The sequence below is a fragment of the Dromiciops gliroides genome, chromosome 3 (assembly GCF_019393635.1).
Source record: "Dromiciops gliroides isolate mDroGli1 chromosome 3, mDroGli1.pri, whole genome shotgun sequence".
Lineage (NCBI taxonomy): Eukaryota > Metazoa > Chordata > Mammalia > Microbiotheria > Microbiotheriidae > Dromiciops > Dromiciops gliroides.
This window is the reverse complement of record NC_057863.1, coordinates 477,506-495,156: the sequence shown is the minus strand read 5'-3', so window position 1 is coordinate 495,156 and position 17,651 is coordinate 477,506. Positions and strand designations below refer to the sequence as shown.

Genomic DNA, 17,651 nt, shown 5'->3' with positions numbered 1-17,651 from the left:
CTGGGGAGTAGGTGTATTTCTCTGGGAATGGATTGGCCAATGTGAGGGCAGGCTGGGGACAGTGAGCCAGTTCTAGGAATACACAGGGACCCCCTCCCCACTCACCCAGCCATGAAAGCAGTGTTTATATCACGTGGGGCTACAAGGAGAATGGGCACCCCACAACCCTGCTATAGGCAGGAACATGTGGTCTCTTTTGGGGGAGGAGACCAGGAAGAGCCAAGAGGGGCTAAAAAGACCATTCTTAGTCTTTTCCCTTTCGAAGCCTGAAACTGAGAGTGCTGAGGGTGAATGCCAGCTCCCCTGGCCACAGAGCACCACCCTGGAGGGGCACAGGCCATGCCTGGCAGAGGGGGTCCTGATGTCCTGAGGCTACAGCTGGAGAGTCTCCATCCAGGGTGAGGGCCCTGGGTCAGGTTAGCTCAGAGCCACATCTCCCCCACCTCACAGAGACACAGACACAGACACAGACACAGACACAGACACACACACACACACACACACACACACACACACACACACACACACACACACACACCACTCTACTGCCAACCAGACAATGCTGGCCAGTTTAGCAGGTCTGTTCAAGGGTGCTTCCTCTGGCCAGATGCTCCACACACAGGGCCATCCCCAGGCAGTGGGTACTGAGGGCTCTCCCCATATCCCTCCAGGAGCCTGAGGGACTTCTCAAATCACACTTAGCTCTGTGGACAGCTACGCATGCGGAGGGGCAGGGGTAGTGTCAGCCTCTACTGACTCAAGCTTCTCTTCCTCTCTGCCACATGTCCTCAGGCAGAGTGAAGACACCTTAAGATTGATGATGTGAAGGGCTGAGGGCCAATGCTTGGGCCAGACACACTGGTGCAGAGAAGGGCTGGCCCGGTCGTCCTCTCCACCTCCACACTGGGAAAGATGCTGAGAATAAGCTGAGGTCTGGCTTTCCATCTTTGGCCTGTTTCAACCCCTGAGCTCTGAGTCCTGAGAGAATGACCAGTAAAGAGGTCACTCCCACTCCACGCACCAACTTGAGGAACCTCTGAGGCTGAATGGAGGTAGACAGAGAGTGGAATCAGGAAGCTTGTGCTGTCCCCTCCCACCCGAGTTCTTCATGAGGGCCCTGGCTCAGAGCCACCACCCCAGTGAGAAGGGCAGCTATAGTAACGCCCAGGGAGGAAGGGGGCAGAGGAAGGCCATTCTTCCCACCCCCAGGAGAGTGAGCCTCAGCCAGTCAGCCAGGCACCTGCTGCTCTCTCACAGAAGAGGGGCTGTCTTCCAAGCAGCCTGGGGTTGGGTTATTTCTTTGGAAGGGCTGGCTTTGGGGGCCAGTTCAGATGTGAGGATGAAAACAGTGTTTCTGCTCCCTGCCCTCCCTGTAACAGGGACCGAACCGGGAGGAAAGCTAGGCAAGAGGGCAGCAGAGGAGCCAGAGCTGCCGGTCCTGTTGGGCTGATGGAGCTGGGAGCAGCAGCAAATGGGGCATGTGGCCTCACTGGGAAGGCTCCCTGGGATTTTTCCATCACCTTCCCCAGTGTTGCTGCCCTAGTGGCAGCTGGGCAAGCAGAGGAGACCCTGCTTGGCCCCCTACACCTCTGTCCGACTGGTGTTTATCTGGGCATGTGCCCAAACCCTCAGGAGGATGGCAGCCTGCCCGCAATTCCGGGCAGCAACAGCCCCACCGTGGGCTCCCACTAAGCTATCGCTAGGGCCCATTCAGCCAGTGCCAGCCAACATCTGGGCAGATGCTTCGCTCTGCCTCTGTGTGGTTTCCAAACACCCCACGTCTGCTCTAGCAGCCCCTTTGCTGGAGTTTACGGTCAGAAGAGAAAAATTCAGGCTGATTGGGAACCTGGGGAGGGAGGGTTCCAGGCAGGGCCAGAGGGAAGCCTAGCAGTTCTTCCACCAAGAGCGGACTGCTGCGGCCAAGGAGTCCTCTGTCCCTCTCTGGGGAGGAGAGTCAGGGCTCCGGGGGGATGTCCGGGAATGTGTGGTTATGCTGGTGTGTATGCCCGCGAGCGTGTGAAAGTGGGCCCCCCCCAAGCCACTTCAATGGAACCCCAGTTCTGCTCACACTACACACACTACACACACACACACACACACACACACACACACACACACACACACACACGTTCCAGAGGAAGGAAGCCCCCACACCCGCCCCCAATTCTCCCTCTGGTTCCAAGCTGGGGATCAGGAGTGCTAGCGGCAGGGGGCTGCCCGGAGGGGGCTCTCTGTCACATGTGGGACTCGGGGTGGGAAAGAGGACACAAAGTTATGTGTGGAAGGCTATCTCGGAGCCCGGACCCTGAGCCGCCGCCGCCCCCCAGTCCCCTTCCCAAGAGAGCAGAAGGAGGCCCGGCGGTGCAGCGGCTGTGCCCAAGCTCACTCGCTGCTCGCTCTACTCACCTCGGAGCGCAGGTCTGGGAGCAGCCGGTCCAGGGCGATGGAGCGCGCTGCGTCAGGGCTCCCGAGGGCATCCTGGGGGGGGGGGGGTGGCGCCTCCGCCGCCGCCGCACCTGCCTTCCCCCCTCTCCCTTCACCTACTTCCCGACCCTCCTTCAGTCCGGTCCGCAGGCTCCCGTGTCTCCTACGCCGCTGGCTGCCGCCACTGCTGCCGGGGTGCCCGGAGCCTCCCCCGCCCCCCCCCCCCAATCCCGCCCCAGTTTGGGTAGCTTCTGATCCGTCAGTCAGTCAATCGCTTGTGGCCCCCGCTCGGCCCGGCCCGGCCCGGCCCGGCCCGGCTTGCGCAGTCCAGACCAGCCCGGGTCCGTCTTGCCCTAAGCCGCCACAGAAGAGCCCGGAGCAGCCCTGCCCTGCACAGCCCGGCGGCACTGCTGGGGCTCGGGCTGGGGCTCCGCCTCCCTCCTGCTCCGCTGCCGCCGCCACCTCCTCCTCCCTCCTCTCCACCCCCCTCCCACCCCTTCCTCCTCTGCACATGCCCAGCATCCTGGCAGAGAGCAGCCCGCTCGGGTCCTAGAGGCACCGGTCCAGCAGAGGCTTCTCCGCCCCTGCCTGCCACGGCCTGTCGCCTCCACCCCAGGGCCCCTCCTTCCCCCGATCCTTTCCTCCCTCCCTCCCAGGCCTCTACCTGGGAAGAGGTAGCACCTAGCTGTGCCCTGGGCATCAGAGAACCCTCACTGGCATACAGGTACCAGTCACACACAGTCATCCGAGCTCAACAGCCACACAAAACAGTGACACAGTGACATAACAGTCGTACCACAGTGACACCCATCGATACACAGGTAAGCTCTGTGGTGCAGACAGTAATCACAGGTCACAGAGCACAAGTGGACACCCAGCCACCCAAATGTATAAGTCACATGGGAAACTGAGGCAGGGAAACAGGCACATGTGCACACACATATCCACCCACCCGACATATACACACACACCATACAACACATCTACACATACCACATATAACCACATACATATACCCATACATATACGCACATTCACAGACACACACCACACAATATACCTCCATACACACCTCAAATATACTCACACACACTCACAGAAATACACACACCACATATAATCACACACATACACTCATACATATACACACACTCACACATATGCACAATGCATGATGCACACTTCGCATATAATCACACACCACATATAATATACATACACACCGTACAATATACCACACACATCACATATAATCATACACACATACACATACACATACACATACACATACACATACACATACACATACACATACACATACACACACCACACAATAGGCTTCCTGGCCACCAACATATCTATACACACTCACATACATACACATGCATACACATGACACAGTATACCCCCGCCACATATACTCACACACTCATCTACATACACACACACACACACACTATGCTCTGTGGTGACACCCATTCTCCATGCCTGCACAGGCAGGCAGACTAGCTCCATGATATGGACAGGCTTACACAACCCAGCCCCTGTGGGCTCCTAGAGATTCTGGCCAGCCCTGATCCTGACTCCTCCACATCCTGGTTCCTCAGACTCCACAGTCCTTCCCATAATGCACTAACTGTTCCCGATCTGTGCCTGGAATGTTCTTTCCTTACCTCCACCTTCTGCAAGAAGCCTTTTCCTCCTCCCCCTTCCCTCTGAGGTCACCCCCATTTGCCCTGTAAACATCTTGTACAGACATTATTGTCTCCTTCACCAGACTATGAGCTCCCCGAGGGTAGTGCTGTGGTTGTACTTTCCTTGTGTCCCCAACAGTACCTAGCACAGAGTAGGCACATTCTCAATGCTTCTTGACTGACAATAATCACACCCCAAACCAGAGACACCCATCTCACGGGTGAGCACACAAGGGGTGTATCCAGCCCTTCTGAGCTTCCCTTCTCACCAGCTTCCCCACTCTGCCAGTCTCCAGCCTCTCCATATGCCCTTTTGCCCTGGGGACCTGGAGGCTGGGGCTCTCTCAGGTCAGTGACACCAGCCTGACTTGCTGATGAGTAGCTCTGGTCTGGTTTCTCTATGTGGGAATAGCTCAAAGCACCGTCAGTGCCCAACAGGTACCAGCTAGTTCCCTGAATAATTGAAATGGCAGAGGAATACTGTTGGCCGAAGTGAGGAGCTATCTTGGTTGTGTGACGTGGACTTCTCCCTAAGGACAGGAGAAGGAGAAGGTGCCTGCCCTATAACCAGCCTCACTGACCACCCTGACCTCAACACAACAGCAAGCACCCATCTGCCCAGTCAGCATTTACTAAGCACCCATCATGTGTCAGGCACTGTGCTATGTGCTGGGAATACAAAAAATGGTAAAAGACAGTCCATGCCAACAGATAGTTACAAACAAACTATAAAGAAAATAAATTGGAAATAATTAACAGAAGTAAGGAACTAGAATTAAGAAGGGCTGGTAAAGCCTTCCTGTAAATGGGATTTGGGTTGGGACCCAAAGGAATCCAGGAGTAGAAGATGAGAAGGAAGAGGAGGAGGAGGAGGAAGAAGAAGAGCATTCCAGGCACTGGGGGTGTGGGGGTGGGGGGGTGGGGGGGTGGGGAGGAAGAACAGCCAGAGAAAAATGCCTGGAGCCAAGAGCTGGAGAGTCTTGTTTATGGAATGGTCAGAAGGCTAGGGTCACTGGATCAAAGAGTATGTGGGGAAATCAGGTGTAAGAAGACTGGAAAGGAGAGGCAGCTAGGTGGCGCAGTGGATAGAGCACCAGCCCTGAATTCAGGAGTACCTGAGTTCAAATCCTGCCTCAGACACTTGACACTTACTATCTGTGTGACCCTGGGCAAGTCACTTAGCCCCAACTGCCTCACCCTAAATAAATAAATAAACAAACAAACAAACAAATAAATAAATGAATAAATAAATAAATGGGCAGGTTATGAAGGAGGAGGAAGAGGAGGAGGAGGAGGAGGAGACAGGGAGAGAGAGACAGAGAGGCAGAGGGAGTGAGACAGAGACAGAGACACACAGAGAGAGACAAAGACAAAGAGATATAGAGATACAGAGAGAGAGAGAGTGTGTGTGTGTCCTGAAAACCCAGAGAGAAGAGGGTATCAAGGAGGAGAGGGTGATCGTCAGTGACCCACAGGGAGAATGAAGGTAGAGAAAAGGTTACTTGATTTGGCAACAGGGAGGTCATCAGTAATTATGGACACAGAGTTTCAGTGGAATGATGAGACTGGAAGCCAGATTGTAAGGGGTTAAAAAAGGAATGAGGAGAGACAGTGGAGGCATCTATGGTAGGCAGCTGCTTTGAAGAGTTTAGTCACGGGGCAGCTAGATGGTGCAGTAGATAGAGCATAGAGCACCGGCCCTGGAGTCAGGAGTATCTGAGTTCAAATCCTGCCTCAGACACTTAACACTTACTAGCTGTGTGACCCTGGGCAAGTCACTTAACCCCAACTGCCTCACTTAAAAAAAAAAGAGTTTAGTCACAAAGGGCAGAAGAGATTTAGGACAATAGTGGAGATGGAACTATCAAGTGAGCGATGTTTTTCAGTATGGGAGAGACATGAGCATGTTTATAGACAGTGGGAAATGAGCCGGTAGACAGGGATTGATTAAAAATAAGTGAAAAAGTGAGGATGACAGAGGGGGCAATTTGTTGGAGGAGACAGGCTGGAAGGGGATCACTTGAATAAGTGGATGGGTCATCTTTGGTCAGGAATGAGGCCACTCCATCAGGTGAGACAGGAGAGATGGAGGACAGGGGGCAGAAAGCACCTGGGTGATGGGAGATGAGGAAGAGGGAAGGAGGGGGAGCTCACGGTGAACAGCCTTGGTTTTTCTGTAAAATACTAAGCAAGGGTCTCAGCTGAGAGAGGAGGGGGAGTGGAAGCTGTGGGAGGTTTGAGGAGGGATGAGGTTTGGGAGAGCCTCGGAGAAGAGGGGAATTGTTTGTTGTTCACCCTTTGTTTTTTGTTTTGTTTTGTTTTGTTTTTTTGGTTTTTGTGTGTGGTTTTTTTTGTTGGGGTTTTTTTGGTGAGGCAGTTGGGGTTAGGTGACTTGCCCAGGGTCACACAGCTAGTAAGAGTCAAGTGTCTGAGGCCAGATTTTAACTCAGGTCCTCCTGAATCCAGGGCCGGTGCTCTATCCACTTCACCACCTAGCTGCCCCCACCCTTTGTTTTTGAAGATCAATGACATCACATGGATGATGTCTTAACTTGCAGGTGAATTGGATTTAAGGGAGGCAGAGCTATGCAGAGTCATCAGGCTCACACTCTCCTCCAGAGTCATTAGTGTCCAGTGACAAGACAAAAGTCAGGACGGCTAGGGATGGCCCAGTTGAGGGGATGATGAGCTGATGAGGGAGATAGAGTAGGGACTGTCTAGCAACACTGAGGGTCTGGCTGAACTTGTGCAGTTGACCTAGTCAGATGGGTCCACCCACAGTCAATGGCACCTGGGTGGGAGTGATCCCAGGCAGAGGCTGGAGCAGTCATGGGTACTCTCTCCCTCCCCACTCCCTGACTGGTCTGTCTGATGTGATTACCACATGATCAGGCAGTTCACTGGTCATAGACATGCATCCAGACTTCAGTCAATCACCCCATAAGGCCCTCAACGGAGGAGGACCTGCCTTCTTCCTTCCACGTGCCTTAGGACAAAGACTGGAGGCAGCAGCTTGGGATTATCACCCTTCTGTCCACAAGGGCTTGGATGTGGACTACGATTGTGATTTCTCACAGTCCTTTGCTGGTCAACATAGGTATCTTGAGGACGCTGTGGGTAGAGCTATGGAAGTCAGGAGTCAGGAAGACCTGAGTTCAAATCCAGCCTCAGATACTTCCTAGTTGTGTGACCTGGATAAGTCGCATCACCTCTGTTTGCCTCAGTTTCCTCATCTGTAAAATGGGGACAATAACAGCACCTACCTCCTAGCATTTTGTGAGGATGGAATAAGATACTGATTATAAAGTGCTTAGCTCATAATAGGTGCTATATAAATTCTAGCTACTGTTGTTGTTATGCACGGAGAATAGGTTTAAACCTCTCCCCTTGAAATTGTTTCCTCTTATAGAAACCAGTGCTTGTCTGTAGTAACAGGTACGGGGTAGTTCTTACTTGTTTTCACTCATTTGACAAAAGTAAATATTGCTTGATGAAGCCCACAAGTCTCCAAGAGGAAAAAAGTTCTGGAGAACAGAAGTCAAAGTTCACATCGGTGGTAAGAGCCTGTCCTAATGCAGCTTAGGGTCTGATGGGGAAGCTGCTAATGGGCACTTCAGGTGAGTAGCCCCTGAGTCCTGAGCAGGGAAGAGCTCTAGGACTCTGCCTGTCAAAGGAGGCAAACAAAACAACCTGGGACCAGCTCAGCTCTGGTGGTAGGTCTAGGAATGGGCTTGGAAGTGTTTACACAGGTGAGGTTAGCCCTTATTCCTGTCCATATGTGTGTGTGTGTGTGTGAATGGCTGCCCTGCATATGTGTGTGTGTAACCCTAACCCACTGACAAATCAAGTCCCCAGACTATGGTTACCATAACCCCCTAGAATCTCTAGTGTTATCCCTAAGGGGATGAGGGAGTGTCTTTTCTACTTCTGTGTATCTATTTACCTATCCATCTATCATCCATCCATCTATCATTTATCATCTATCCATCTATCCATCCATCATCTATTCATCTATCATCTATCCATCTATATCTATCTATCTACCTATCCATCCATCCATCTATCTATCTATCTATCTACAGGGTGGGTCAAAAGTCATGAAGGAGTTTTGATATTTAATAACTCCTTTATTTTTTGTTTTTAATTTACAATACCATAGCATCATATACAGTATATATAGGAAAAAATATACTTGGAAAATAAAGGAAAATTATTTTCAAAAATATATTAAAACATCAGACCTCCTTTGTTACTTTTGGCCCACGATGTATCTGTCTGTCTATCTGTGTTTCTGTCTGTCTATCTATCTTCATCATCATCATCTTCATCTAATGCTCATGAGCCCCTTCAGTGTACTTCCTTCATAATTATAAATGAATATAATTAGTCAACTAGACTTGATGAGCTTTTAGAAAAAGGATTTTTCTAAGATGGTATAGTAAAGACAGTTTGTACAAGACATCCACCCAAAAGTCTGTGACACACCCTCCCATCAGCATATATCGAGTCTAGAAGAAAGTGGATTCAAGCTTAGAGATCCTATGTGAAAAAAGGGACAACTTGGCTCCTGGAAATCTTTTTGCTGGGCTCCTGAAAATGTTTCCTTAGGTGGTGTTGTTTAGTTGTTTCAGTCATGTCTGAATCTCTCCTAAGGGCAGCTGGATGATACAGTGGATAGAGGGCTAGAGTCAGGAAGATCTGAGTTCAAATCCAGTCTCAGACACTTACTAGCTGTATGACCCTGGACAAGTCACTTAACCCCAATTGTCTTAGCCATCCAGGGCCATCTCCAGTCATCCTGATGTATATCTTGCCACTGGACTCAGATGGCTTTGTGCAACTCTGCCTCTCTTAAATCCAATTCATACAAGAGTTAAGACATTACCCTCAATGTCATTGGTCCTCTTCAAGATGAAAGACAACAATCCCCACTGTTCAGCAACATGCCTAACACAAAGTAAGTGCTTATTAAGTGTTTACTGGATTGAGTTGGAATCTGAACAGTCTTTCTGTAAGAGTTAGGAAGGTCCATAGTTGGTGAAAAACCACCTGATCTATGTATGATGGCTGAATGGGTTGGAGTGATTTCAGCCTCACCCTTACATATGCATATGCTTGGGGAAGTTGGCCGAAGGAGCAGTGCATACTTTCCATGGGTCTTCCCTTCATATACAAGTCAGGCTTCAGGTTGGGGGGATGAGAGCCTTTGCTCTCTGTCCACCTTCACAGCTGAGGCATCTTTCCCTTCACAAATGTTCCTGGACTTTAATTTCTTCTTGGTGTCTGCCATGTTCTCTTCTGTCCTTACTTTTCTGTGTGTATGTTCTATTTTCCCCACCCAAATGAATGTAAGCTCCTTGAGGGAGGGGTGGTTTGCCTATTCTGCTTCAGTCCCTTCAGTACCCTAACCCAAGGTAGGTTGTGCATGTAGTAGGCATTTAACAGATGTACTTTGGATTAAGCTGTGACTCAGAAGAGTCCTAGCGACACTTGATCAACTTGGTCTGTGAAGTTAAGGGGAGGACAGACCCCAGAGGTGACTAGGAGCAGAGGGCAGGGAAGAATCCCAGGCATGGTAACAACAGAAATACATAAAGATGTGGACAAGACATCGATGGGGGCAGTGTGGAGATCAATTCCACAGAAGGGAAAAGGTTGTCCAAGAGGAGAATGGGAGAAACAACAGAGAGGTCAACTGGAGCTAGACTGTGAATTAGAGACCAGGTTTATGAAATAAACCTTTGTCTTGCAAACAGTTTAAGTCATTGAGAATTCTTCATCAGAGGAGTGATATAGAGATTTGGAAAGGGAATTATTTGATGGGAATGTACAACATGAGGGAGAGACTTAAGGTAGGGACACAAGGTATTGGTTTAATTCTAATTGTGAGAAGCTGGTAGGAATGTGAGCACGGGTTGTCAGCTCTATCACCTCTCCCACTTCTTAGTCCTTTTCAGTCCTGCTCCTGAGTTGAACTGCATGTCAAACAGGGGCATCACTGGGGATTAAAAGGAAAGTCTCTCTTCAGCTTCAGGTCCTTTGCCGTTTTGCTAAATGGAGTGCCTTTGATAATTTAAAGAGGACCCAAGCTAGTGGCCCAGAGATAGTATAAATTAAAAGGAAATTTAGACCATAAATCAGAGTTAAAACTTAGTGGAGGCAGGAAAAAAATTCAAAAGACAGATCCTATGTGAAAAAGGGACAACTTGAAGGCTTCTTTTGGCTTTTGGCTTTTGGCAGCTGCCTGTCTGGATGTGGTTGCAATAATCCCAGGTCTTATGGCTATAATGAGCAGAGCTTTCTCCCTGTAGGAAGAGGTTGTATACATAGCAACTGCAGTCCAACTGATAGCATGGCAAGGCAAGAAGCATTTTTTAAGCCCACACCATGTTCCAAGTATTGTGCTAAGTGAGGAGAACATCAGTGGACCCAGAGAAACAAACAGCAGAAAAACAGAAGACGATAGCAGAGTGCAGCAAGGAAGAGACCTACCGAAAACCAGCAGAGAGCTGCTGAGAGGAGACATACATCAGAAAGTGTAGTAGCAAGAAAAGAGCAGCAGAGGGCCTCTGCTCAGGGGAGAAGGAAGCTCACCCAATAACATCATCAGAAACATTGGTGATTCTGCAACCTTGCAGATATGTCCTTTCTTTTTGCCTCCATGTCCTTAACTCTAAAATGGGGATCACATTAGCACATGCCTCACAGGATTGTTGTGTTAAAATTTGTAAAAGGGCTTGGCATCATGCCTGGCACATGGTAGGTGCTTAATAAATGCTTGTTTTCTTCCCTTCCCCCTTCCTGGCTAAATTTGTTCAGAAGAACCGCTACAACCAATGCCTCTACTTGCTTTTCTCTAACCCTCTTCATCATTTTCTGCAATCTGGCTTCCAATTTCATCTTTCAATTGAAACTGCTCTCTCCCAAGTTACCAGTGATCTCTTCTCATCCTTCTTGAGCTCTCTGAAGACTTTGATGCTGTCATGCATCTTCTTCTCCTTGATAATCTCATATCTAGCTCCCTGGGATACTGTTCTCTACTGGTTCTCCCAATGTCTGCCTGGCCATCCGTTGTGGGATCCTTATCTCCAGCACACATGCCTGCCCACTGGGCTTCCCTCTAAGCAGTTTCACTTGGTAATTTTGTCATCTCCTGTGGTTTCAGTGATCATCTCCATGCATATGACTCTCAGATCTACTTGTTCAGTTATGACCTAAGGCTGGCATCTCCACTTGCCTATTGGGCATCTAGAACTGTATTCCTGTAGAGAACTCAAACTCAACATGGCAACCCCACCCCCAAGTCTAGCCCCTTCCTAACTTCTCTGTTACTGTTGAATCATCCCCCAGTCACCTGAGCCCACAATCTCAGGGTCATCCTTGACTGCTCACTTTCTCTCTCTCCCCATTCCCAATTGTTTACCTAGTCTTATCATTTCTGTTTCCACAACAGCTCTCAGCGTGAATCCCCTTTCCTCCTCTGCCATTGCTCTGGTGCAGGCTCTCATCATATTATGTCTGGATAGATGATGCTCCTGCCTGAAGTCTGTCCTTACCCTAATCCAGTTATTTCAGTCATGTCTGACCATTCTTGGCAAAGATGCTGAAATGATTCACCATTTCCTTCTTCAGATCATTTTTTTGTGGGGCAATGAGGGTCAAGTGACTTGCCCAGGGTCACACAGCTAGTAAGTGTCAAGTGTCTGAGGCCAGATTTGAACTCGGATCCTCCTGAATCCAAGGCTGGTGCTTTATTCACTGTGCCACCAAGCTTCCCTTTCTGGTTCATGGGTGAGGAACTGATGCAGACAGTGACTTTCCCAGGATCACACAGCAAATAAGTGTCTGAGGCCAGATTTGAACTCAGGAAACTGAGTCTTTTTTTTACTTCCAGCCTAGAACTCTGTCCACTGTAGTTCCACCTAGCTGCCCCCCATTCTAGTCCAACCATTACACAGCTTCCAAAGAGATCCTGAGGTACACATCTGACAACATCAACCTCCTTATTCAGTTGACTCCAGTGGCTCCCTATAACCTCTAGGGTCAAATACAATAGTCTCTGCTTGGCTTTTTAAGCCCTTCATAACCTTTCTGGTCTTCTTGTATTTGACTCCCCTGCACACTCTGTGATCCAGCAGCACTCAGGCCTCATCTCCTAACTCTGACATTTTCATTGGCTCTGCCATGCCTGGAATGCTCTCCCTTCCCAACCTCTCCTCCAAGTTTCATTGGCTCCATTCAGGTCTCAGCTAAACCCCCCTCTTCTGCCGGAAGTCTCTTCACGGCCATGCCTTCCCATGGAGACAAACACCAGTATTTCATGTATGGTCTTGTTTGTTTGTAGTTGGCATGCTTGCTTCTCCATTCAAGTGCATCTCTTGAGGGCTGTTTTTGGTCTTTCTTCCTATTCCCATTGCTTAGCACAGGTCTTGGCACATGACTTATCAAAGTAAAAGTAAAAATTCATAATACCTGGAGAGTTAAACTGATAAAATGTTATCTGCTTAAAGACACATTAGATTTTTTTTAAGTGAGGCAATTGGGGTTAAGTGACTTGCCTAGGGTCACACAGCTAGTAAGTGTTAAGTGTCTGACGGTCTGAGGCCGGATTTGAACTCAGGTACTCCTGACTACAAGGCTGGTGCTCTATCCACTGCACCACCGAGCTGCCCCAGATATTTTTTTTAAATACTCAAATTAAGGTTTAATCTCATCAGTTTGGGTGGTCTCTCCAGTGGTTCCAATCAAGTCAAATAAAAAGCACTTACTCTGTGCCAGGCTCTGTGCTAACACTGGGGATACAAAGACAGACAAAAGCCAGTACCTGTCCTCAAGGAGTTCCCAGTCTGGTGGGGGAGACACCAAGCAAACACGCTGTATAGATGAGCTACAGACTAGGTAAATTGGAAATAATCCACTGGCATTAAGAAGGACTGGAATATTACATTTAAAAGTTGTTGTACAAACAGAAGTAATGCATCCAAAATTAGAAGGGAGGCAGAAAGCTGGGAAACAATTTTTATAGCCAGTACTCCTGATAAAGGCCTCATTTCTAAAATATATAGGGAACTAAATCAAATGTATAAGAACCCAAGTCATTCCCCAATTGAGAAATGGTCAAAGGATATGAACAGGCAGTTTTCTGATGAAGAAATCAAAGCTATCCATGGTCATATAAAAAATGCTCTAAATCTCTATTGATTAGAGAAATGCAAATTAAAACAACTCCGGGATACCACCTGACACCTATCAGACTGGCTAATATGACAAAAAAGGAAAATAATCAATGTTGGAGAAGCTGTGGGAAAATTGGAACACTAATGCATTGTTGGTGGAGCTGTGACCTGATCCAACCTTTCTAGAGAGCAATTTGGAACTATGCCCAAAGGGCTATAAAGCTGTGCATACCCTTTGACCCAGCAATACCACTATTGGGTCTTTTCCCCAAACAGATCATAAAAAATGGAAAAGGACCCACATGTACAAAAATATTTATAGCTGCTCTTTTGTAGTGGTAAGGAGTTGGAAATTGAGGGACTTCCCATCAATTAGGGAATGGCTGAACAAGTTGTGGTATATGAAGGTAATGGAATTCTATTGTGCTGTAAGAAATGATGAGCAGGCGGATTTCAAAGAAACCTGGAAGGAATTGCATGAACTGATGATGAGTGAGATGAGCAGAACCAGGAGAACATTGTACACAGTATCAACAACATTATGTGTTGATCAGCTGTGATAGACTTGATTCTTCTCAGCAATACAATGGTCCAAGATAGTTCCAAAGGACTCATGATGGAAAGAGGCTCTCCAAATCCAGAAAAAAAAAAGAACTGTGGAATATTGGATGCTGATTGAACCATAGTATTTATTTTGTTTTTGATGCTGTTGTTTTTCTTTTTTGAGGTTTTTCCTTTTTGCTCTGATTCTTCTCTTATAACATGACTAATGCAGAAATATGTTTAATGTGATTGTACATATATAACCTATATCAGATTATTTGCCGTCTTGGGGAGGGAGGAGGGAGAGGAGGAAGGGAAAAAATTTCAAACTAGAAATCTTATAAAAACAAATGTTGAAAACTATCTCTACATGTAACTGGAAAATAATAAAATACTTTTATAATTAAAAAAAAAAGAAGGACTAGAAAGGCTTCCTGGAGAGGGGTGACTTTAGCTGGGCCTTGGAAGAAGCCAGAGAAGCCAGCAAGCCAATTGACAGCTGGCCATGCCTACCTATCCTGCAATCCTCTTGTTCTTATGCATAGGACATCCCTCCAACATGCTGGAGCCCTTCCCAGATTGCTCCTGGCACTGCCAGGGTACCTTTGGATCCCTGTGGACTTCTACCTGTCATCCTTCACTCTCAGATATTCCTTGGGGATGTCTTCTACTCAGATCCTTCTAAGTTTCTTATTAGGTCTATCCTCAGACTCACCAGACTTCTCTCTTACCTTCTGTGGGATATTCATTTTTAATTATTTGAAGACTATTGTCTTCTATCTCTCATTATCAAATACCCTTACTGGCAGAACGTTGGTATTAAATAGCTGGGCAACCTATAAGAATAAAAAGAAAATATTACTATTCAATATAAATACAGTAAATGATATAGCATCATTGAGGGGAAAGCCATGTACAGAAACACAATAATTGCAGGAAATTTTAATGTTCTCTCAAAGTTGTAGAACTCTAACAGAAAGGTAAACAAATGGAAAATATAGAACTGAATAAATTATTGGGATTTGAAAGACTTACAGTGTCTTCCAAATGGAAAGACATATTTCTCAGCCTCACATGTTACCTTCACAAAAATAGACCATACACTACAGCGTAGAGAAATTATAAATAGACACAAAAAGGAAGAAATGAGTTCCACCAAAGTTACCAATGATGGCTTAGTTGCAAAATCAGATGGCCTTTTAAAGAAATTCCTCATCCTTCCAGGCCTCTCTGCAAAATTTGACACTATAGACTTCTTGTGCCCTTTCTCATCTCTCTGTGTTTATGATATTACTGTCTCTCAGCTCTTCTTCTCCCTGTATGACCACTCTTCTTCAGTCTCTTTTGTGGAATCCTCTTTCATATTCCACATCTACCTAGGGGTAGACAATAAGATTCCATCCTGGTCAAAATAGGTACATGGTTTACACATAAATGGTGAAACCATAAGCAAATTAAGAGAGCATGGATTCATTTGTCTGTCAGATTTATGGGCAGAGGAAGAATTTAGGACCAGAGAAGATATAGAGGGGCAGCTAGGTGGCACAGTGGATAGAGCACTGGCACTGGATTCAGGAGGACCTAAGTTCAGATCCGGCCTCAGACACTTAACGATCACTAGCTGTGTGACCCTGGGCAAGTCATTTAACCCCAATTGCCTCACCAGAAGAAGAAGAAGAAGAAGAAGAAGAAGAAGAAGAAGAAGAAGAAGAAGAAGAAGATATAGAGAGCAAAACAAAATGTAAAATAGATAATTTTGATTATATAAAATTAAAAACTTTTGCATAAACAAAACGAATGTAACCAATATTATAAAGGAAGCAGAAAACTGGGAAAGAATTTTCGAAACAAGTATCTCTGATAAAAGCCTCATTTCTCAATTATATGGAGAACTGAGTCAAATTTATAAAACATACAAGTCATTCCCCAACTGATAAATGGTCAAAGGATATGAACAGTTTTTAGACAAAGAAATCAAAGCTATCTATAATCATATGAAAAAATTATATAGATCACTATTGCTCAGAGAAATGCAAATTAAAACAATTCTGAGGTATCATTTCACATCTCTCAGAGTATAAATATAACAAAAAAGGAAAATATTGGATGTTGGAGGAGATGTGAGAAAACTGGGACCCTAATCCACTGTTGGTGGAGTTGTGAAAAGATCCAACCATTCTGGAGAGCAATTTGGAACTATACCCAAAGGGTATACCCCATTGATCCAGCAATACCACTGTTAGGTTTATATCCAAAAGACATCCCCCAAAAGGAGAAAAAGGCCTATTTGTACAAAAATATTTATATCAGCTCTTTTTGTGGTGGCTAAGAACTGGAAATCAAAGGAATGCCAATCAATTGGGGAATAACTAAATAAGCTGTGGTATATGATGGTGATGGAATAGTATTGTGCTCTAAGAAACAACAAGCAGAATGACTTCAGAAAGGCCTGAAAAGAGTTCTATGAACTGATGTATAGTGAAGTGAGCAGAACCAATAGAACACTGTGCACAGAGACAGCAATATTGTTTGATGAAGAACTGGGAATGACTTAACTATTCTCAGCAATGCAATGATCCAACACAATCCCAAAGGACTCATGATGAAGCATACTATCCACCTCCAAAGAAATAACTGATACTGATTGAACACATAGGGAAGCCTGCTATTTTTCACTTTCTTTCATTTTTTTCTTTTATTCAAGTTTTCTTGTACAATATGGCTGATATGGTAATGTTTTACATGATTGCACATGTATGGCCTATATCTGATTGCTTACCGACTCAGGGAGGAGGGAGGGAAGGGGGGATAGAATTTGGAACTCAAAACCCTAAATAAAGGAGTATTTACTGGAAAAAAAAAAAGATTCCATCCTGGGTCCTCTTCTCATTCTCTCCATTCTCTGTAAAGAACCTCATAAACTTCCATGCATTTAAATACCATCTTTGCAGCTGACTCCCAAATCTCTGTCCAGCCTCAGTCTCTCTCCTGGGTCCTGGTCTGCACCACCAAGCCTAACCCTAAACCCTAAATCCAATCTATGGCATCTTTTGAAAAAGACCTCCTCTCAAACTCAACATATCCAAAAGAACCATTATCTTCCCCGCCCCCGCCCACCCCCTTCTAAACTTTTCCAGTTTTGAAAAGTGTGCCATTTCTTCTAGTCACCCATTCACAAGCTCTGAGATGTCCTAATTCCTCCCTCTCCTTTGCCCCACACATCCAACCCATCTCCACACAGCTTTTTCCCATCCTCCCCTTCTCTCCCCTCACAAAACCACCCTAATTCATCCCACCATCCCCTCCCACCAGGACTTTTGTAATAGCGTCTAATTAGTTCTCCTGCTCCAACCATCTCCCCTTTCACACCAAAGTGGTCAGGAGGGACTCTGCATCTCCCCTCCTTAAAAACTTGCAGTCTCTATTACCTCTAGAATCAAAGCATGAATTTCTGAGAAAATAATTATTAATAATGGGTTTCTAGGAAAGATTCAGGCATTAGCTTAGTTGGTCTCCCCCTCAAAAGAAATGCAGATTGATTCTTTTGTTTAGCTCAGGGAAGAAGCACCTAAACTTTGGAATTTACCCTCTCTGGACCCCCCTTCCCCACCCCAAATCATGTCTGTAAAAATATTTTTATTTACTTGCCTAATTTGGGGGGACTAATTTTACTGGAGGACTAATCTGGGGACTTTTGACTAACTGGCTATCTGACTGCTATTAATTTAATATGGGCCATTTATAAAGTTCCACCACACTGCTCCACTCCCAAAATTGATAAGCAAAAGATTAAGAAGCCTCTTAGCTAAATAAT

The 17,651-nt window shown here is 46.5% G+C and overlaps 1 protein-coding gene across 2 annotated transcripts in view; it reads right to left on the bottom strand.

The window, feature by feature from the left end:
- WSCD1 (WSC domain containing 1) overlaps positions 1 to 2,851 on the bottom strand; it is a 73,718-nt gene extending 70,867 nt beyond the window's left edge. For both annotated transcript variants that reach the window (XM_043994198.1, XM_043994197.1), the window contains exon 1: positions 2,407 to 2,851. The gene's annotated coding sequence lies outside the window, so the exon portion shown is untranslated. The remainder of the gene's footprint in view (positions 1 to 2,406) is intronic.
- Between the last annotated feature and the right edge of the window lie 14,800 nt (positions 2,852 to 17,651).